The sequence below is a fragment of the Aethalodelphis obliquidens genome, unplaced genomic scaffold (genome assembly GCF_003676395.1).
Source record: "Aethalodelphis obliquidens isolate GAN/ISIS:26980383/991018 unplaced genomic scaffold, ASM367639v1 scaffold55, whole genome shotgun sequence".
Taxonomy (NCBI): Eukaryota; Metazoa; Chordata; class Mammalia; order Artiodactyla; family Delphinidae; genus Aethalodelphis; species Aethalodelphis obliquidens.
Window position 1 is genome coordinate 3,920,592 of NW_020837999.1, and position 21,958 is coordinate 3,942,549.

At 44.6% G+C, this 21,958-nt stretch overlaps 1 protein-coding gene across 1 annotated transcript in view; it reads right to left on the reverse strand.

The window, feature by feature from the left end:
• Nucleotides 1-21,958, reverse strand: part of BRINP2 (BMP/retinoic acid inducible neural specific 2) — a 116,860-nt gene that overhangs the window by 30,433 nt on the left and 64,469 nt on the right. The gene's annotated exons all lie outside the window — the stretch shown is intronic.

Below are 21,958 nucleotides of genomic sequence, written 5' to 3' on the forward strand. Positions count from 1 at the left end.
AGGTAAAATATAATTATCCTCATTTTACAGACAAGGAAATCGAGGCACAAATAATTTGCCGAGTAGGTAACACCTGGTAGGTGGCAGAGTCAGGACTGAAACACAGGCTGTCTGGTCCCAGGATCCACAGTATTTACCAACGTGTTATACCACCTCCCCCGTGAAAGTCAAAGGGGCAATCACGAGTTTGTGAGTGGAAGAGAGAGAGAGTGAGTGTGTGTGTGTGTGTGTGTGTGTGTAAGTGAGGGGGTAGGAGAATTTCAGTGGAGAAGTACACCCTCCCAAAACAAATAAACAAAAGTCGCTTCCATAAACTGGTGGGGTGTCGACTCAGAATTAGGCATAAGGCCTCAGCTGGCTGCAGGAAGGTTCAGGCTCTGAGGGCACCCAGTGGTTTTCTCTTCTACTTCACTCCGTTTCCTGCCTGCCCTTTGGGGCCCTTCACTGAATCAAAATAATGGAGGAAACATCTGTGAATGGAGTTTGAGCCAGAGTGGTAAAAAAAAAAAAAATGTGCTTAGAGAACTTATTAACCTGGTTCTTTCCAGCAACTGAAAACCTCAGAAGGCAATACTGGAAGGCAGCCTGAGCTATTCAAATAATAAATGTTCATTTCCGATTTTTCATTTAGTAGTTTTTTTTTCCATAATAAAATAATCAAGGCTCTTTTTTCCCCTAGGAAAAGGATGTTTTCTATATAACAATTATATTAACACATGCTACTTCAATTAAGCCATCATCTTTGTTTCAATTAAGACATCAAGTAAATTTTCATTTCAATTTAGCCATTTCTCCTAAAATCTTCTCCCACTGTGTTTGTTTCACAGTCAACAGTATGAGAAAGCAAACATTTTAAGCACTAGGGAAGGCCATATGGAAAGGGCCCTTAAAGCAACAGAGGTGACTACATAAAGAGCTCACAGGTTAAACCAAGGGTGACCAGAGCTCTCCAATGTGGACCCTGCCTGCCGTTAACTGAAGCACTTCAAAACGTTGCTTCAGTTAAGGGCTACAATTAACAGACGTTTAGGCCACTTTCTATTGCATTTTAGATTAGCCTAGAGTGAATCGCAAATATTTTTGTCAAAGGATTAACATACCCATAAAATTATTAATAATCAGAACAAAGTTTAGGAAAGGTACAATCCCGATTGGAGGGTAAAATCCAGTGTGTTATTAGGAGCGAGCGGACACACCGCCACCGAGAATATTGTATACGGAACAAAAAATCTCTATCTGTATTCTGAAGTGATCGTAGTTATCTCTGTCCCAGACTGCTAAACACTAACAGTCCGGTTGCCAATACAGGATGCTTCTGGTTGCACGTGAGTTTAGGGATTTTCCGGAATCCAAAGGGGCCTGTGACAGGAAGGCGGAACCAAGCCCCACGCCAAGCCTCAGGCAACGGGAGCTTCAGCAGGGCTTGGGGGCCAGGCCAGCTCTGGATCTGAAGCAAAAGGGTCTCCGATTAGAATACTAAATGGCTACAAGGTGTTCCCAATTTGAAAGATGCAAATGAAAAGGAACGCCTCCACGTAGCAGCTACTGACTCTAAGGTCACCAAACCCCCTGCAGCACTGCGTTCCTCCACCATACACGAGGTCAACAAAAACTGCCACTGAGAGCCAAGAAAGACAGAAAGAGCGCAGCCGGGGGCTTCCATCCAGGTGCGGTTTCCAGCAGCCACATGCTGAAGAACCACTTTTCGGGCTTGTAAACTGAGAACGTTGACCCAGCCCCCTTGAAGAGTCATGACCCATGAAGCTTCCCTCCCTATGAAACCTTAAGGAGGAGAGTATTTCTTTAAAAATCCATAATTTAATCAGAAATAGAGTTACAGATGTAGAAAACAAACTTATGGTTACCAAGGGGCAGTGGGGAGAGGGATAAACTGGAAGATTGGAATTGACACATACACACTACTATATATATAATAGATAACTAATAAGGACCTACTGTATAGCACAGGGAACTCTACTCAGTACTCTGTAATGGCCTATATGGGAAAAGAATCTAAAAAAGAGTGAATCTATGTATATGTATAACTGATTCACTTTGCTGTACACCTGAAACTAACATATAACATTATGAATCAACTGTACTCCATTAAAAATTTTTAAAAATTAAAAAAATAAAAATCCATAGTTAAAAAACAAAACTATACCTCAGTGAGGCTGAAAGCTAGTAGTAATGAACACTGCAACCTACAGTATGGGTAGTTGCACTGAGACCTTGTGCTTACAGCCAGATTATTTTTACCAACTTTCCAATAGACACGTCTTTCCCTCTCTGTGTGGGAAGCACATTTCGGCCCATTTCCGAGACCACCAACATGGTTGCCATTTGGAAAAATCACATTTCCTGTATCCTGAGTATGCAGCTTGACCCACCATGCTCCACTGTGGCACCCCTGCAGGTTTGCACCATCCTGTCCCAGTGTCGGCATGCCCCTGAGTGCTCAGAGCTCATTTGTTCCCCTTGAGTTAGAATCCAGCCTAGTTTACCAGGGAAGGATTCAATGCTGTCTCCAGCAGAGAAAACCAGTACATCACCTGCTTACTCAGGCAGCTGTTCTAGAAGAGGTTCTGGTACTACCTGAGAGGCTGGGGAGAAGTCGTAAGGCCACCACTGAGCCCAGGATGCCCAGCTCCAGGCCCCACTTTAAACACAATGGCAGAAGGAGTGGACTGTTGTGGTCGGGAATGTTGCCCTTCTCTAGTCTTCTGATGTATTTCCAACAACCTGTGTTTTGGAGGTACCCTCCTCCAACCTTTAGTGCTGAAAGGGACTGAGCTACCATCCTCTAAAAGGTTGTTTTGATATGAACCATACTTGTAAGAAAAAAAAATGATTTTCCTTGAAAAATGAAGGGAGACACAGGACAGGTCATTAAGTAAAATATTTAAGAACTTTGGAGCCAAAAAGATGGATTGGCCTTAGGCCAAGGACAAAAATAGGTTTCTTGTCATTTTTACTGTGACTTGACTTTGTCTGTGTAAACTGTCAACCAATGACCATTGGCAAATTTCTCCCATACCAACCAGTACTAGATAAATACAAATGTCTTTGTTCTCAGAGCCCACCTTTCTCCTGGAGAGTTGTCTTTTCCCAACTAGCTTCACTCGCCAATTTGATGCAGGAGTCTCAATAAACACTAAGACTTGGACTGCTGATTTCCCTAAAGAGTTCTAGGAAAGGCACCTTCTCTTTCTTCATCTTTCTAACAATATACCTTGCATCCAGGGCTAGTACTCTCTTCATAGAACTCCATCCACCAAGCTAAGACAGTACCATGTTTTCTTTTCTTTTCTTTTTTTTTTTTGTTGCGGTACGCGGGCCTCTCACTGTTGTGGCCTCTCCCGTTGCAGAGCACAGGCTCCGGACGCGCAGGCTCAGCGGCCATGTCTCACGGGCCCAGCCGCTCCACGGCATGTGGGATCTTCCCGGACCGGGGCGCGAACCAGTGTCCCCTGCATTAGCAGGCGGACTCTCAACCACTGGGCCACCAGGGAAGCCCATAGGGCTCATATTTGCCTTAGAAAATTCACATGAAGGAGAATAGCCAAAGCCAACATATACATTGAGCGATGCCAGTTGTTTACCTCAGTGACACAGCTAAGATGGTTTCATGTTCTTGAGCTGGAAATTTTAGAGCTGAGGGATATATCATGCTTTGGCTCCTGTACAGAAGGCAGTATTTCTAGATACAGCACATCATCAGGAGATTTCCATCTCAACCAGAGATTACTATAATGTACTTGCCTATTAGAGTCTTTACTGCTATAATGAATAAGACATGATTAACCTGAGCTGTAAAAAGAAATTATAATAAAACCATAATCTCTTATATTGGTGTAAAGCTTTCCTTTAGTTTTTTAAAAAATAATTGCACACAATTCTTACACAAGCTCAACAATTTTATCAATGCAAGGACCTCAAGAAAGAGGAAGTGGAGTTATTACTACTCAACTATGAACCTTCTAGAAGTTAACAAATGAAGAGACGGAGAAACTGAAAAAAGGGACCAAGTCTCAGCTGATCAGTGGTAGAGTTTGATGAGAACCCACACCACGCCACAAATGATTTTCTGTCTTTGTCTATGACCTGTGCTCAAGTTCAAAGGCCACTGTACACCTTTGTCATACTTCCCTGGAAATTCTTTTGCCTCGTTTACCACTGTGGCTGGGAGAAATCCCCAGGCAGAAAGGCTTTGATCCAGGAGCATTTGGGTAAAAATATCTCAGCCCCTGCAACTCCAAGAGGCACAAGAGGAGAAAGAAGGCCAGCCCTCCCCACCATGCCCCAGTGCCCCGGCCCACCCACTGGAAGAATTCAAGAAGCCTGGCATGGAGGTAATTTAGCAGCCTGCTGTGTTCTCAAACAACGGCCGGTAAACAATGATTGGCCAATTTCATTCTAATCTTCCCAATTTTGCTCTAATTAAAATCAAGCTGTAGCTTTCAAACAGTTTAATTAAGGCTGATTGGGAGAAATGGGGAGGGGAGACTCAAGCTTAAAGGAGGAGGAAGAGATCATTCTTTGGCGAATCTCATACTGCCCGACAGGCTCAGGGGCTCGGAGAGGGTGTTGAGAGCGGTGTGTTTGTACAATCAACAGGATGTACAGCAGACACGCTGCAATGAAGGGCCAGTGAATCTATGAGGCCAGAAGGAACTGAAAACGGAGCTGAGACCTGTGTTTTCTGAGGCACAGAAAACCCCAGTTCTGCCCTGACCTCCCAACCTGATCCCCACAGCTCATCTTTTTAACTGTGGAGAAAATCGCTTTGTTCACTACTCTTCACCTCCCGTTGTGCTTGTCTTTGCCTAGCAAGCTGACGGCCCATGCCAGGCTTCTCCCCAGCAAACATCCATGGGCTTCCCATTATCTACTCAACCCCAAGAGAATTCCCCCTCACTGGCAGTTCCTCCCATTACTCTACAAGTTTATTTCTCTTGCAGTGAGATAGCCCTTCTGGTATTTGGGTGTACTTACTTTTTATATGGACTACTCTTTTTTTTTTTTTTTTTTGGTACATGGGCCTCTCACTGTTGTGGCCTCTCCCGCTGCGGAGCACAGGCTCCGGACACACAGGCTCAGCGGCCATGGCTTGCGGGCCCAGCCGCTCCGCGGCATGTGGGATCTTCCCAGACCGGGGCACGAACCCGTGTCCCCTGCATCAGCAGGCGGACTCTCAACCACTGCGCCACCAGGGAAGCCCAGACTACTCTTTAGATTAACTATTTTTAGTTCCTTCAATATAGTTCCCAGATCTCTAGGCCCTTATGCTTTAACTTTCTCTGCTTGCAATCTAGTTTGTCAATGTATTTCTTTTTGAAGATGACAACCACAATTAAACACAATCCAGTAGACGTGTTCTGAGCCACCAAGAGTACACTAGGATACAGTATCTGAACACATCAGTATCATCATAATTATCATCATAGTGTCAACTTACTGAGTCCTTATGTTGCCAGTCATGGGACTGGACGCTTTACATATTTTTCAGTCATCACCACAATCTTGCAAATGTCAGTGGAGTAGAATCCTCATTCTTGCCTGTATTAGAATGCCCTTTGACATGTAACTTTGCAGTAACTTTGCAGTATCACTTACATGAAGGGAGCTTATTTCCCTCCCCCATTGATATCGGGCTTAGCTATGTGACATTGCTTTGGACAAAGGAACATGGACAGAAGTGACAGGTGCCAATTCTGGGCCCCCAAGTGCATGTCTCCACTCTCTCTCTTGCATCCCTGCCCTCACCATGAGAACTGTTCCCTCCATGAAGCTATAAGATGCTGCCCTTTCAGCCTGAGACCCATCATAAGCATCGTTGGAGTAAAGACCTAATGGCCCCTGTACAGACCCACAACCTGAAGCATAGCTAACTCAACCAACCTACAGATGCTGAGTGAGAAAAATGATCATTGTTTTAAACTACTGAGTTTTGGGGATACTTTTATATCGATAACTGTGGCAATAATTAACTGACACACTGATACACTCCACGAGCTTAAGTCTCATTTTATGGCTGAGCAAGCTCAGACGGAGATAATTTAAGTATCTTAGTCAAGGACACATAACCAACCAAAAGCAAAGATAGTCTGTGATCTTTCTACTATACCTATGTCCTTTATTAATACACCTGAATACTGCATTCCTTTTTTGAGAGAAAAATATTCTTAGCTGACAGCAATCTCATGGTGAACCAGACCCAGCCCCCCATCTTTCCAACCCCAGATATTTTTTTTCCACAGCTAATCCAGGACTCCTATACCCTATATTTGTGAAGTCGACATTTTGAACTTAAATTTAAGGGCTTTGCATTTCCCCTTTTTCTTGCATTTCCTCACTTGTGGCAGAGACTGGAAAATTGTTCTCTAAGCGATTTCATTTTCCTCCTGGGCTCACAGATGGACAGTTTTTCCCAGCTTCCTCTGCATTTAAGTGTAGCCACATGACTGAGTTTTGGCCAGTTTAATGTGAACCCAGGCCTAGCCCATAAGACTTCCCATAAAATCTTTCATGCTCTCTTTCCTTGTTTACCAGGACCCAGAGGGGAACTCTGAGGACCTAGGTGGTGACACAGTGACTGGATAGATAGAAGGGGTCTTGTTTCTGAATGACTTCATGAGGCAATCTCCTTTTAACCCTACCACAAATTGCACTGGACATAAGCGAAAAAATAAACTTGTATTAAGTCACTGAGATTTGGGAACTGTTTGTTCCAGCAGTTAGCCTACTCTGACTAATTCCACCTGGATCATGTCAATCTCATATTGCAGCCTGGCAAATAATCTTCACTCCTGACATTATAGCCTATCTGGATAAAGGTCCCTTTCAATTATCTGATTTTATTGCCTATGTGGTCAAACATCCATGCTCCCTTATCTCCCCAGTTCAGTAACATTCCCATATGGGGTCTCTCTTCCTTGCTTTGTGAGCCTAGGTGGAAATGCTATTGGTCTTGAGGCCCTGACTTTAACATTATGTGATTACGGTGTATGAGCTGTGTTCTACAGGGAAAGCACCTGCCACAGTTAGGAATTCATCTGGGACTATCTACAACTATAAAATCAATGAATAGATTAACTCCAGCTACAGCTAGGGAGAACAATATGTAGATTTTAAGTGATAAATTTGATTAATGCATGAAGATTGCAGTAGAAAGAGTTTGATAAAGTAAGGCTTCCCCTTCTTTGTTCCATCTTTCTCAATTAATCTCTCTTCATTTTCTCTTCTTCCTCAAGATTTTCCACTCTATTGTCTTCCATATTTATTCTCAGGAGACCTATCACAAGAATAAGCATCTATCTTGAAATAAACCAAATTTATTTTTTAGTTATCACCAAATAATCCTATAAAGAAATTCCTATTATTCTACCCATTTGACTGATGAGAAATAACTTGTGCAAGATCACACAGCTGGAAGTAGCAGAACTTCCATTTAAACCCACAGAGGGGACTTCCCTGGTGGCACAGTGGTTAAGAATCCGCTTGCCAATGCAAGGGACACAGGTTCGAGCCCTGGTCCAGGAAGATCCCACACGCCACAGAGCAACTAAGCCCATGAGCCACAACTACTGAGCCTGCGCTCTAGAGCCCGCGAGCCACAAGTACTGAGCCCACGTGCCACAACTACTGAAGCCCGTGCACCTAGGGCCCGTGCTTCGCAACAAGAGAAGCCATGACAATGAGAAGCCCGTGCACCGCAACGAAGAGTAGCCCCCACTCGCTGCAACTAGAGAAAGCCTGCGCGCAGCAACAAAGACCCAACGCAGCCAAAAATAAATAAATAAATTTATTTTAAAATATAAATAAATAAGCCAACAAAGAGTATGATTGTAGAGGGTGGAACCTCACCCACTTGCTTTCTGCTTCATCTAATTCAGTCCCAGAACACCCTACTCTTAAAGAGTGACTTCATTCTTTTATTACATCTTTACATGTGGCAGACATTTTTGCCTGGAAGAGCTCAGAGCCAAGTGAAGAGCAAATAGAGACAGGCAAATAAATAATTAATTAAATGCACAAAATAAGTTCTAAAGCAGAAATATGAACAGACTGATGGGGAACCAGAATTAGGAATAACTAACTTGCTTGCGGGAGCCAAAAACGAAGCTAGAGAGAGGTGATATTTAAACGGGTTTGAAAGGTGAGTCGGAGCTCAGATGGTAGAGAAAATGGAAAGAGCTTTGCAGGAAAACGGAACAGGACGTGGAAAGACAAGTGGGATCTAAGGAAGGCTCTGTGTCTAGGAAAATCTGGAAATGTTCACTGAGACTGGAACACAAGATAAGCAGGAAGAAATGATGGGGCATACTCAGTGGCACAAGGTCAGTATTCATGGAATATTTGTTGAAATAGTAAATGGATGGATTTAGAAGAGACTCTCATGCTAAGAAAACACATTTGGATTTTATCCTTTGGGCACAGAGGGACCAAAAGAGGATTTTAGGCAGGTTGAACTGGAGAAGAGAGAAAAGGCCAAGTGGTAAACGATGAAGCCAAGACAAGAGAGAAGAGGCTGGCTTTGAAAGGCAGTTCTGAGATGGAAGCCACATAAGGCAAATGGAAGATGGGGAAAAAGCGTGAGTTACAGTGGTGGCCTGTCATGGTGGGAAGCACAGGAAAGCATATAGAAGACATAATAAGTGTCGTAGAAAACAGGATGAGTGCAGTTCTGGCTATGATTTTACCACAAACTAAGTCTAGGTGAACAAAATCATGTGGGAGGTGCAATTCTTTGAGAAGCTGAGAAAAAAGTTTTCTCAGGATTTTTTTTCTACATTTCACTTGAATGAAAAAACCTATATTCCCTCACGATAAATCCAGAACATGTTTCCCACTTTTCTTGTAACACTGATGCTTCAGGTTCCAAGCAGAATCACCACATATTCTGAGGTGAGCCCGTGACCTTGAACTACCATCACTCATTTTCAAGAACTGCACAGAATGCAAGAAGTTAAAGAAATCTGTGGAGAGGAAAATGCCTGGTCTGACAAACTCCAGGATGGTGAACTGACACTGATCTGTGACAAAATTCTTGAGGATTTTGAAAGGTGAGCACGCAAGCAAGCAAGCTCTCCAGGAGCCGGAACTGGTTCAGGAAGAAAACCTTATGTCAACATCAATTTCTCATTTATTATCCCTTTCTTTGTTTACCAGGACCCAGAAGAACTCTGAGGCTCTGGGTGATGACAGAGTGACTGGATAGGAGTCTTGGTTCTGAATGATTTCATGAAGATCAAAGAGGGAAAAGAGAGAGTTGGGAAAAAAGAAACAAGGACAGTTTGAGAGAGAGACTGTGAGAGGGGAAAGAGAGAGAAAAGAACATCTGGAAGGAAGTCACGGTGTGCTACTGTGTCTAAGAATAACTGCCTTCAAATGTCTGGAGACGTTTTGCAAAGAAGAGGAATTTACACTTATTCTAGAGAAACGGGAGGAAGCAGAGTGAGGACCGATAAGTGGAATTACGGAAGGAAATACTGAGATTCAATTTCATAAAGATCTGTAGAGTGTTTTGGGCTGCTGAGTGGAAGTTGGCTTCAGAGAACACGCAGAACTGGACCTGCCCAAGCCGAGGCACCTTCTTGGGGATCTGTAGAGTGGTTGTCTGCCATGGGTAGAAAATAAATGATTTTAAAGTTTCCTTCTGGAACCCTTCTGTGCTGTTGGTGGGAATGTAAATTGGTGCAGCCACTATGGAAAACAGTATGAAGGCTCCTTAAAAAACTCAAATCAGAACTGCCATATGATCCAGCAATCCCACTCTTGGGCATATCTCCAGAGAAAACTCTAATTCAGAAAGATACATGCACCCCAATGTTCACAGCAGCACTATTTACAATAGCCAAGATATGGAAGCAACCTAAGTGTCCATCGACTGATGAATGGATAAAAAAGATGTGGTATGTATACACACACACACACACACACACACACACACACACACACAATGGAATATTACTCAGCCATAAAAAAGAATGAAATAATGCCATTTGCAGCAACCTGGATGGACCTAGAGATTATCATACTAAGTGAAGTAAGTCAGACAGAGAAAGACAAATATCATATGATATCACTTCTATGTAGAATCTAAAAAATGATACAAATGAACTTATATACACAACAGAAACAGACTCGCAGAAATAGAAAACATATGTTTACCAAAGGGGAAAGGTGGGCGGAAGGTATAAATTAGGAGTTTGGGATTAACATATATATACTACTATATATAAAATACATAAACAACAAGGAGTTACTATATAGCACAGGGAACAATATTAAATATCTTGTAATAAGCCATATGTAAAAGAATCTGAAAAAGAATATATATATATATATATAGAACTATAATATAATGAACTATACTTCAATAAAAAATAAAAATAAGGGTTTCCCTGGTGGCGCAGTGGTTGGGAGTCCGCCTGCCAATGCAGGGGACACGGGTTTCAGCCCTGGTCTGGGAAGATCCCACATGCTGCGGAGCAAGTAAGCCCGTGTGCCACAACTACTGAGCCTGTACTCTAGAGCCCGTGAGCCACAACTACTGAAGCCCATGTGCCTAGAGTCCGTGCTCCACAACAAGAAGCCACCACAATGAGAAGCCCACGCTCCACAACGAAGAGTAGCCCCCGCTCGCTGCAACTGGAGAAAAGCCTGCATGCAGCAACAAAGACCCAACGCAGCCAAAAATAAATAAATAAAATAAATTCATAAAAAAATAAAGTTTCCTTCTAATTCACAGATCCGAGCACCTTGGTGCTGTTCTGCCATCCCATGTCCCCAGGCTTCCCTGCATCCTCAGACACTGTTTTTGCAGCTCTGGCCTCTTATTCCAGGCCAACCACTAAATCTGGTGTTCTCTGATTTAGTCTCCTGGCCTACAGGCACCAGAATGGACATTGCCCTACTTAGTGGTAACAGAAGGTAAAAGAATGTATTATCAGGTATTATCAGCCTCTAGAGCCACATCTCTTCTATCAAGTCCCACCTGAGCATGAATTTCCAGATGGCCGAGGCTGGCATTCAAGGACTTGCTTAGCCTCCCCTCCTCTCCACTCACACTTTAGAACATAAACAGAACGCAGCTAAGCAAAGCCTGGCTCACTGCGCTGAAGTTTACCTCTGTTACTAGTAAACCAGCTATGTGACCCCTGTCGAGGGATCATTAGGTGTTTACATGCCTCTGTGGATCCAGGAGAACTCGCTCCCCCAAGAGTCTTCCTTCCTCTTCCTCCTCCATCACCAGCATGTCCCCAGATGAGACACAGACTCTCCCAGCACACAAGGAAAATGAGAATTCTCCCAGGCACCAAGGCTAGTAATGAAGGGCTTGGGGCAGCGCTCAATCCGGCTACCTCATTCTTCTCCCACCAGGGCCTCCTGCCTGGCCAGTGAGACTTCTTGTTCATTCTGACTCATTCTGACGTCCAGAGCTTGCTTGTTCTTTGCAGGGAGAGGGAGAAAGAGGCACATTTCTGGGCTCAGGGGAGAGCCTGGTGTGGTGGCAGAACCAGGGAGCATTGAACAGGTGCAGAGGGGAAAACACAGCAGGCAGAGGGAGCTGTGGCAGATCCTGGCACCCTCTCTAAGCCACGGCCCGAGTACAGCAGCCCTCATCTGCCCACCCTATACCTACAAATCCTAAAGCTGACTTGGAAGTCCCAGCCTCTAGGTCTCTTTCACTGCTTCATCTGATTCCATGATGTGCTGAGGATGCAAAGGGTAAGTAGGAGTGACCCAGAGCACGTACCAATCTTGTCGTTATATGAAACTCCAAATTTGCAAAGTAGCCCAATAAGCAGAGGTTATTTGCATCACCAAAGGTTTCTTCTTGTTGGATTAAAATATTTCTTGAAATAGAAGATATTTCCAAGTGGATGTCTGTGTTTTATAAATCAGTAGCTACCTGATCCTCAAGACAGGGGCTAGAGATTGACTTAGCACTGAATTTTTATAAGCCATTGCCAGGCAAAAAAATAAGATACTGAATTTTGGAAATGGCATCAAGTGTCCCTCGAGCAGAGGATTTGATTTACAGAAATTCGATTTACACTGCGCCCTTACAGAAATACACTGGCAGTGCAAAGCCAACACACACAAAATTCTCTGCGGGTGACCTGCTTCAGGAAGGTTCATCTGTAGCTTCTTCCCACAAAGGGTTCCCCAGAGCCCAAGTGCAGATGGAGAACTCTGGTGGAAACAGAGAACTACAGGGTCTTTGAGTGGGATGAGACACCTTCTAGCCCTGAGACCCATCTTCTCCATCCCAAAGGTCTGCTAGAATGCCAGAAGGAAGAGTAGGAGGGGCACAGAGCACAGGTGGTTACAAGTAGAGGCACCATTTCTCTTGCAGCATTAAGAATCCCAGGCTCAGGGGCTTCCCTGGTGGCGCAGTGGTTGAGAGTCCGCCTGCCGATGCAGGGGACACGGGTTTGTGCCCCGGTCCGGGAGGATCCCACATGCCGCTGAGCGGCTAGGCCCGTGAGCCATGGCCGCTGAACCTGCGCGTCCGGAGCCTGTGCTCCGCAACGGGAGAGGCCACGACAGTGAGAGGCCCGCGTAGCGCAAAAAAAAAAAAAAAGAATCCCAGGCTCAGATTATGTATTTGATTCAATAATAATCATTTAATGGTCAAATCCGCTATTGTATGGGTTGAGTGCTGGCTCTTCCTCTTACCAGTTGTGCGACACCCTCTAAAACTCAGTGTCTTCATCTGTACAACATGTATACAAAGAGCATCTCCCTTGTACACTTCTAATAATTTTAGCATATATGTATAATATAATTACGCACTTAGTAAGATGTTGGGTATATTGTGAATACTCCATATGTATAGTCACTATTATTTATTATTGTTATTAATATGTCACAACATAGAGGAATGCTTTGCTTTCTTCTAAGTTATGCATTTGCCCTCCCCAAACAGTCTGTTTTCTTTGCCCCCTTGCTCCCATAAAGAAACTGGGGAAATTGGTGAGAGCCTGCTGCCCTGTGGTCCACACTTCAATACTGTGTAGTCCATGCCTTGAGATCCCTGCTCACAAAAAGCTTTTGTCTCTCGGACATCCACGCCCTCCAGTCAACAGGCCCTCTGAAGGTTTCCTCCTGCTCAGTGCGTGGAGCTCCATTTGAGGTCACCTGCCCAGCCCATCCACAGGATCCAGTGATGCCTTTTTCAGTTGCTTCATATAGGATTGGGCAAATCAGTCCGAAAGACCAGAAGGCTCCAGTTGTCTTTCATCTGAGTCAGGGATAGATTGTGGGGATAGAAATCTTCGTCTCAGACTCAGGTCCAAATCGTCATCTCCAGCCCAGCTCTACGGTCATAAATCTGTTCCACTTGCTTTGAGCAGCTTTGCGAGCACACTCACCTGCTTCTAATCCTGGAGTCGAAGATGGATGATTGGCACGGGAACCAAACTCACACCGAGCGCTTCGGTCTGCTGCACAGACCTCAGCCCACTTCCAACCACTTGCTCCCGGGGAGTCTGTCTTCCTTGAGGGCAGAGCTCCCTGAGGCCTGGGCCGTGTCGCATTCACAGCTGTGTCCCCAGCACTTGGGGAGTGGCCAGCACACAGAGATAATAAACGTATGCTGACTGAATAAATGTCCCACCACATGCCACTCACTGTTCTAAGCAATGGGGACTGAAATAATTTTCTTGTGGGAGATGTGGAAAGCCCTGAGGTGGGATAAATGTGGCAGAAGCCGAATAGAGAAAAAAATTGAGAATCCCTGACCCAGAAGAAGCTGTTCTCTTGAGGAGAAAAAAAATGAAAAGACCACGCGGCTAGCCAGCGTCCCTTTCTGCCTGCATCTGTGTCGCGACGGTTTCTAGATGAAGCCTACCTCACTCCTTTCTACATATACATGTCTCTAAGTAGCAATTCATTCATGAATAAAATTAATTATTTCTCAAAGCAAAAATTAATCCTCTTTTTCTCTGCCTGACAGACTCAAGATCTCTCTACTAAATCTCATCTGAAAACAAAACTGAACTAGCTTTCTCCCCTTGGCCTTCCTGGATTTTCCCTGCTTTTCTTGCATGTTTTTATTTTTACATTTTCTCTTCACAGACCATCTTTGCAATCCTATTTCAAGCCAGGTGGATGACATGGAAAGAGTCCTAGAACACACAGGAAAATTTGGGGCGAGAGTCATTTTGTCCCGGGGGGACGTGGGACTGACATCCTGAGAATTCATTCTGATATGGCATCCATGGACCAAATCTATCCATCCATCACTGAGAATGTGCTAAACATCTTCTTCTCCCAGAGCCTGAGATGCTACATTCCAATGTGTTTCTTCCGTTTATGTGTGCTGTCACTCACACTGGACAGCTAAACTCCTGGAAATCAGTAGAACCTTGTTTTCTCTATCTTTTGTAGCCTTCAACAGTGCCCAGAATAATGCTTTGCACAAAGTAGATGCTTCGTAAATACTTGCGAGAGGACCAAGAAAGCAAACACATGGTGTGGGAAGCTTACTCTAAATTCAATTTTTTAAGCCTAAGTGATGCTGGATTTTCAGTTGAACCAGTGGCTTTGTAAGACCTCAAAGCACTGCTTACCATTTTCTCACCAGGTGCATATTCACACTCCATTTTTCCAAGGTAGAAATGCAAGGAATTGCCTTTGGTCCTACCTTCTCCAGATATGCAATTACTTTTACTTCATTTTACTCACTGCCAGTACAGGAAAATGACATGCCCTCCGGGTGAGAGGCTTTTAAAATTGCACCTTGGAAGAAATCGGTGTCTAGGAGACCCTTTTGGCATTTTGGAGTGAGAAGATATGGCAGAAACAACACAGTGGGGCAGAGCAGGTGGAGGAGGGACATTCACATGCTTCTTGGCATTTACACTGGATGCCTAGGACTGGCTGCTCCGTTTCTAAAGCACACCTGGCACTCCCACAACTTGGGTTATACTGCTCCTGTGTCCACAGCACCGTTCCCCAAGCTCTCCACTTGGAGATCTCCCACTCAGCCACATCAGAGTCTGGCCGATGCATCCCCTTTTATTCTGGCCTTCCTTGACCTTTCTGTGCAGGGTGACCTCGCACTTTCTCCAAATGGACTTGTCTGTGAGTTCCACCAGATCAAGAACGGTGTCCTCCCCATCCATGGTTTGTTAGCAGAATCTTGTAGAAGCATGAGCACAGAGTCGGCCTTCAATACAATGGATTGAATGAGCATTGCTCTTCTTACGCTCTTGAATCGTTCATTGTATGTTTATTTGCTCTTTCTCCTTCCTCGAAGTGAGCAGCACACTTCCTCATTCGCACACGTCAGCGGCACTGGTGCGGATGTTTCCATGTTAAGACGCAGACAGGATGCTGCACAAGGATGAGTATCTGCAAGGCCCAATCCAAGGGCCCACACACCCTTTTGGGGCTCATCATCCAGACACTGCTGGAATAAAATTGCTTGAGTGAAGGCCTTCTGCTGGGTCTACAGCCTAGATTAGATAGTTTATGTCAGATATTCGGCTATACATTTAGCCAGCACTGAACTCTTGAGGAAAGCAAACCCTAGACGTTTGGCTCTGTCCCTCTCCCACCTCCTTACCTCTGTGGACTGAGAACTAGTACCTGGGACCAGACTACAGGCTCATCACTCCGCATTGCCTCTGATTTCACTCTGATTTGTTTTGCTCTAGTTTGTGTACTGTTCCTTTCTCGCCTTCTATTCCAACAGACTCCCTTGTCAAAATATAAACCCAGTGAGAAGGCCAGAGATCACCCAGTTTGCTTGGGTGATGGTCGTTTCTCCAGCCGAGCTCACCTTCTCCCCTGCCTGTCCCATCCACCTGAGAATCACAGCTTCCCTTGTGGTGCCCTGCAGCTCTATGATAACACAACCTTTCTGTACCTCCGTAGCTGTAAGGAACACCTAGGAAATCACTGGGATTTACCCAGACAGACTGAGGTTGCCTTTGGTTGCCGTTTATTTATGTGGATTGTGATCTCTTAATTGGAGACGGTGCCTCTCCCAGGGTTCACTGTTTATTCAAATCAGTATTTGTTAGTCCCTGAGACATGGGGCAGATGATAAATCAGCTCTGGAGTTCCTTCTGTGATTGCTTCCACAGCTGCTCTCTGCCTCCTCACCTCTCCATCTCCCAGGAGGCACCCATAGGCTGGTTCTAGGCCCTCCAGCCTTTTCTGCTTTTAAACTTTTCTCCCAGATGCTGGATCTTACGAGTTCATGTGCCTTGGCACTAATAATTCCTAAATTTAACCTCCCATGACTACCGTTCTATTTTATTTGTAACATCTTCTGTAAATATTCTCACGACCTCAAGTGCATCATGGGGGATGCTGCCTTACCATTAAGCCTTCTGTCCTTCCCCACCCTGGTTATTCCTGCTCTCCTTCCACCTCCCAAGCACTTAGTATAATCAAGCTTTAATGTCATACTGTTCATGTGGGGCTCCTGTTAAAATGCAGATTCTGGGGCTTCCCTAGTGGCGCAGTCGTTGGGAGTCCGCCTGCCGATGCAGGGGACGCGGGTTCGTGCCCCGGTCCGGGAAGATCCCACATGCCGCGGAGCGGCTGGGTCCGTGAGCCATGGCTGCTGAGCCTGCGCGTCCGGAGCCTGTACTCCGGAACGGGAGAGGCCACAACAGTGAGAGGCCCGCGTACCGCAAAAAAAAAAAAAAAAAAAAAAAATGCAGATTCTGATTTTGTAGGTCAGGGTGAGACTTGAGGTTCTGTCATTTTTTACAAGCTCTCAGGTAATGCCAGTGCTGCCGGTCCACAGACCACACTTGGAGCAGTATGGATAAATTATTCGGTTTTGCCCGTTTCTCACTTCTTTCACATGTAAGCTATTGCCAAACCTTATTTTTCATCCTGATGAATTATAAACAGATTATCTTTTCTTAGGGTAATTGCTCTGGTGCCTGTAGAAAGGTTCTTTTGCCTTAACTGCCCTCATTCAGCACGTCATCTGATTCTACCCCAGCCTGCCCTATTGCATGTTTCCAGATGCACCTGCTAAAACACATTCCTGCTTCAACATTGCCTACCTTTGGGTACCATTCCAACCTCTTGGTTTTAAGCTATATTCTACTTTGGTTCTCAAAATTTTCAAACTTTGCCCAGAATATGATCAGAAAATCATGATCAGAATATGATCACATATAATATGAAGATAGCTACTTATTTTTTTGGTTTGTTTTTTTCCTCCTAAAAGACTTCTAACATATCCCTAGACCCTTCTTTTTTAAAAGAGAGGCAGATGATAGAAATGGAGGTATTAGTGACTAAGGTCAATAATCTGGAATTATACCTGGCCTTGCTTTTCTCCCAACCACCATATTATACTCATTGTTCTATATGATCTCTAACTTTATCTCTTAATTTTAATTTATTCTTTCCGAGTTTTAAGTGTTTCATCATAGTGACTTGGATTTTTTCCAATCCCACGATTATCTATTAAAGCTTTAATACAAAAAGAAATTTTTTTAAAAAAAGACTGCTCATTACTTTGATTTGTAGCAAAGAGAGAATGGAACATTACTGCTAGAGCGTTTTGAGAAACCATATTTACATTTGCATCAGCTCAATTGAGGTGCCTGATTAGGTTGCGTGTTGTGATGAAGATGCACTTACCAGTCAAAGGGAAGCGTGGTCTAGAGTAATGAGCAGGAGACTTCAAGTCAGGAGCTCTGAGTGCTATTTCTGGCTGTGACTGGCTACCTCTCTGACCTTGAACAAGTCCATCTCACTGCCCTGAACCCTAAAAACCCCCATCTGCCTCACAGGGCTGCTGGGAGAGGTTGATCACTTAAGGGTTTATTGTACTGGGGGCTATAGAGTGGGGCAAAGACAAGCAGTTGGGGGTCACAAAGGGAATCCGAGACAGGATCTCTGCTCTTCCAGCTCTTACCTCTAGCCTATTAAGAGACAGTGTCTGAGAAGTGGACTGATTGCTCAGATCTTGGTCTGATAGGGCTTGAGACTATGCTGAGAGGTCGGCTAATGGAATTTAAAAGCCTGCCCAAAACTGGGTGAGATGGCCAAGGCCATCCTGTTATTTAGGAAGTTTTAACAAGAATGTATATTGTCTCTCTTCTCGTAATGGTGCCATCCTGAGATTGTTCAAGTTACCCCTGGGACCAGGCAGCTGGCAGTGACCACTGCCCAGTTTCTGTAGCACATCTTAAGAAAGGTCTGCTCAGTTGGCAACCCCTGACTTTATAGGAGAAAGATCATTCCCTGCGGTGACTCTAAAACATGCTGGAAATGATCCAGCTCTTTCTGGCGGTCCATAAGACCAGTAAGAGTGTGCCCCAGAAAACATGCATTCATTCTCCAGTTGAGTTCCTCTCCCAGCAGAGAGAGAGATTGAGGAATTAAGGTTAATATGCTTTAAAAAAGCAAGAGAACAATTTTTTTTTCTCCTTCTAATGTACGTTGTCAAATGCTGTCATTATCAGATGTCATCATGAAGATGGTACCCATGGCTGTCATCTCATTATAATTTTTGCATTGGTTACTATTTGTTGAGGATACTCTAATAATAGGTAATATTTATTAAGCACCGTTCTAAGTGTTTTACATCAATTCACTCATTTAATTTTCACATAAATCCATTAGGTGGGCACTATTATTGTCCTAATTTTACAAATAAGGAAATTGGGGAACAAAGAAATTTAAGAATTAACCCAACATCATACAGCTAGTAAGCTGCAGCCCCAGGATTAGGGTCCAGGTCATCTGGCTCCAGAACCTTCACTCTGAGCATCTATGCCTACGAGAATACAAACTTATGGAGAGAGCAACCATCTCTGGGGACCCATGGTTAGAGAAGCCAGAGCTATTCTAGATCAACCAGTCATCTACTCCAACAGAGAGCACATTCTGATTTCCATATAAGAATAGGTGGGGTTCAGAGCTTAATGTTAGAACCTGGTTGTGTAATTGCTATAATATGTCCACACACAGATAGAAGAGAAGAAGGATCTCTGTTCTGCTGTTAAGAGAGCTTCATGTAATTCTGTACCGAATATTCTAGCCCCATTGGAAAGTCTTATTCTTCCCCCACCACAGCTCACCTCCCTTCTTATATGGAAAGCACATATGGATACCATATGATCTCCATGTACCTAAAGCTTTCTAAAAGAATTGAATAAAAGACTAATCCTGTTCGAGACCCAATATTTCACCACAGAGCATTTCTGATATTCTCTGTAAGCTCTTTCTCCCTCTGCCCTCCTGGAAAAAATGCCCTTCTAGTTATTAGGGATGACTAGACCAGTTTTCTGTGACCTGCTCTAGTCACAGTAAACAAGGTCTTGAAGTTGCTAGAAGGAATTACCACTAGAGACAAAAGGGAAAGGGATAAGAGTGAGTTCCCTTGGGGATAATATAGAGCCCTACAACAAGTACCCATGGATCCACCATGATGCTTAATAATTAAAGGCAGGACTCCCAGAATGCTCCTGGAGCAGCCGTGTGTGACCATTCTCCCATTGCCCCGCCACGGGGTCGCAAATCGCAATGCTGCATTCCTGTCAGAATGACTGGTTACTGTTTCCCCAAGTACAGGTTCACGTGCAATAACTGACCCCAGAGAAACAGAATGGCACAGTGTAAGAGCCTGTCACATTAAATGATCAAAAAACCATTACGGGGCTTCCCTGGTGGCACAGTGGTTGGGAGTCCGCCTGCCGATGCAGGGGACACGGGTTCGTGCCCCGGTCCGGGAAGATCCCACATGCCGCGGGGCGGCTGGGCCCGTGAGCCATGGCCGCTGAGGCTGCGCGTCCAGAGCCTGTGCTCCGCAACGGGAGAGGCCACGGCAGTGAGAGGCCCGCGTACTGCAAAAAAAACCCAAAAAACATTACGGACTGATAGAACGGTTGATGGTGCAGAAGTGATTCCAGACATTCCCCGTGGCCGGCTCTGAGCTGCTGCTATGGCATTCAGTGGTCGCCAGCCTTGGGGCCGGGGCCTGATGACAAGAAAAACCTGTGGAGGGGTGAAGGAAACTGGTGCTTTATTGCTTCTAGTTCCTATAGCCCTTTGAAGTGAATGGTGGTATTAGGATTCCCAGCCTGACATTTCAGTTCCAACATACTTCAAAAAATTTTTTTGGTGATAACAGTGCTTTTGAAAGATTTGGGATAAACAGAAAAGTTTGAGGTGAATTAAATCTTGTTTTCCAGAACTAGAGGGATTTGCTGCTTAAATACATTCTAGGGTGGATTTTCTCTTTTCCCTTTTTTTCTTTTTTTTTTTTGAGAGATGGAAAAATAAATTCTTTGATAAAGAGAAGCATCGCCCTGAATTTACCTTATAGAAAATTCGTGGGGGACACAGGTCTAATTTCTTATATATTTACTGAGAGTCAAGTTAACCTCTTTTACCGGAGCAGGTGTTAGCTCGGCCACTCCCAACCCAAGCTGGCCGCTCTCTGCCTCAGTGGCCCTGTGTGAATTTACACTACAGTCTTTGGAGGATGGCAAGAATCAGAGCCGCTGAACCGGAGAGTATGAACTGCAATCCCTTCTAATACCAGACTGGAAGATAAATGGCTTTTGTTTCTACGGACCTCTGCACCCAGGAAGCACCAGCCCCTCAAATACCTCATCTTTCTCGTTGTCTGCATCTGCAATGTGGGAATCGTGTACCAGGAAAATGTCCCCTGTAAATGGCTGCACTTACCATTTGGGACTCTCCCAGTGCTCAATACCTTAAAACCTTATTTCTGAGACTCCGTACTAACCTAAACAGACTGAGTGGTGTTGCAGAAGAAAATCAAAAGCCTCTTAGAAACAGAAAAATATAGTTTCTTTAAATATAATTTAAGAACCCAGTCTTTAGAGTCTGACTACTACAAGCTAATCCTAGCTTCACCATTTACTAGCTGTGTGCCCCTCGGCAAGTTCCTTAACTTCTCTGGACCTCAATTTCCTCATGTGTAAAAAGGGGAGAATAACTGCTCTTCCAAAAGAAGGCTATTAGAAGGATTAAATGAGTTCATGGACATAAGGCATGTAAAGGGCTAGATCCAGCAAGAGGGCCAAAACCTTTAGTATGTTCACATGACTAGGAATGCACGTGCCCAAGGTTACCAAGAGCAACCTCTAGATGGCAAAAGAATAGGTGATTTTCTGGTTCTGTTTCTCTTTGTGCTTTTTCATTCTTTCCCTCTCTCTCTCTCATTAGAAATGAATCTGTAATCGGAAAATAAATATCTCTAATAAAAGAAAAAAATTCTAGCAAAGTTCCCAGGTTTGTCTGAAGACTATGGTCACGGTGAGGAGGAAAAGGGGGTGACACTAAGGCAGGGACTGAGAAGAGGGATGAAGGGGAAGGTTGAATTCAGGAATGCACTCAAGGGAGCCCTGAGGGTCTCTGGGTCACCTGAGGTGAGGATTTTGACGAGTCTTGTGCTTCTGAAGTGTTGGTCCAGCAGCCAGGAATTTGTACCTGGTTCATCCCTTGTCAGATGGGTCAGACAGGTCACATGTTTTACTTTCAGCTCTGATGCTCCTGAGGACAGGCCGAGGGGCAGGGACGATGCAGCCCATTTCTTTGCACAAGGCCAACTGAGGCTGTGGTGTTGACAAGGGTGAGGGCAGGCCCATCCCTGCCCCTGCGGGGCTCCCCCCACCTCTAAGGCAGGAACTGGAGCTGCCCTTCCTTCATTTGCATATCGAGTTAATTACAACTCATAAAAGTATCTCACCCATTATTTAAAACCCGGCCCCAGCCTTCCACTCTGACCTCCTGCAGCATCTCAGGCCGCATGCTGAATCCAAGCCGCCTGATTTGTCCTCAATTTATAAGCAGCGCAACCTATAAATAGAAACCCTTTTGCTAAGTTCCCCAGGAGGCATCAGCAGGTTTTCCAGCTTGTATGTGTTTTCTTCTTTTTTTAAAAACCAACATGGCAAGCTTGTTCTCCCTGCCTGCTGGTCCTCCAGCTCTCCCC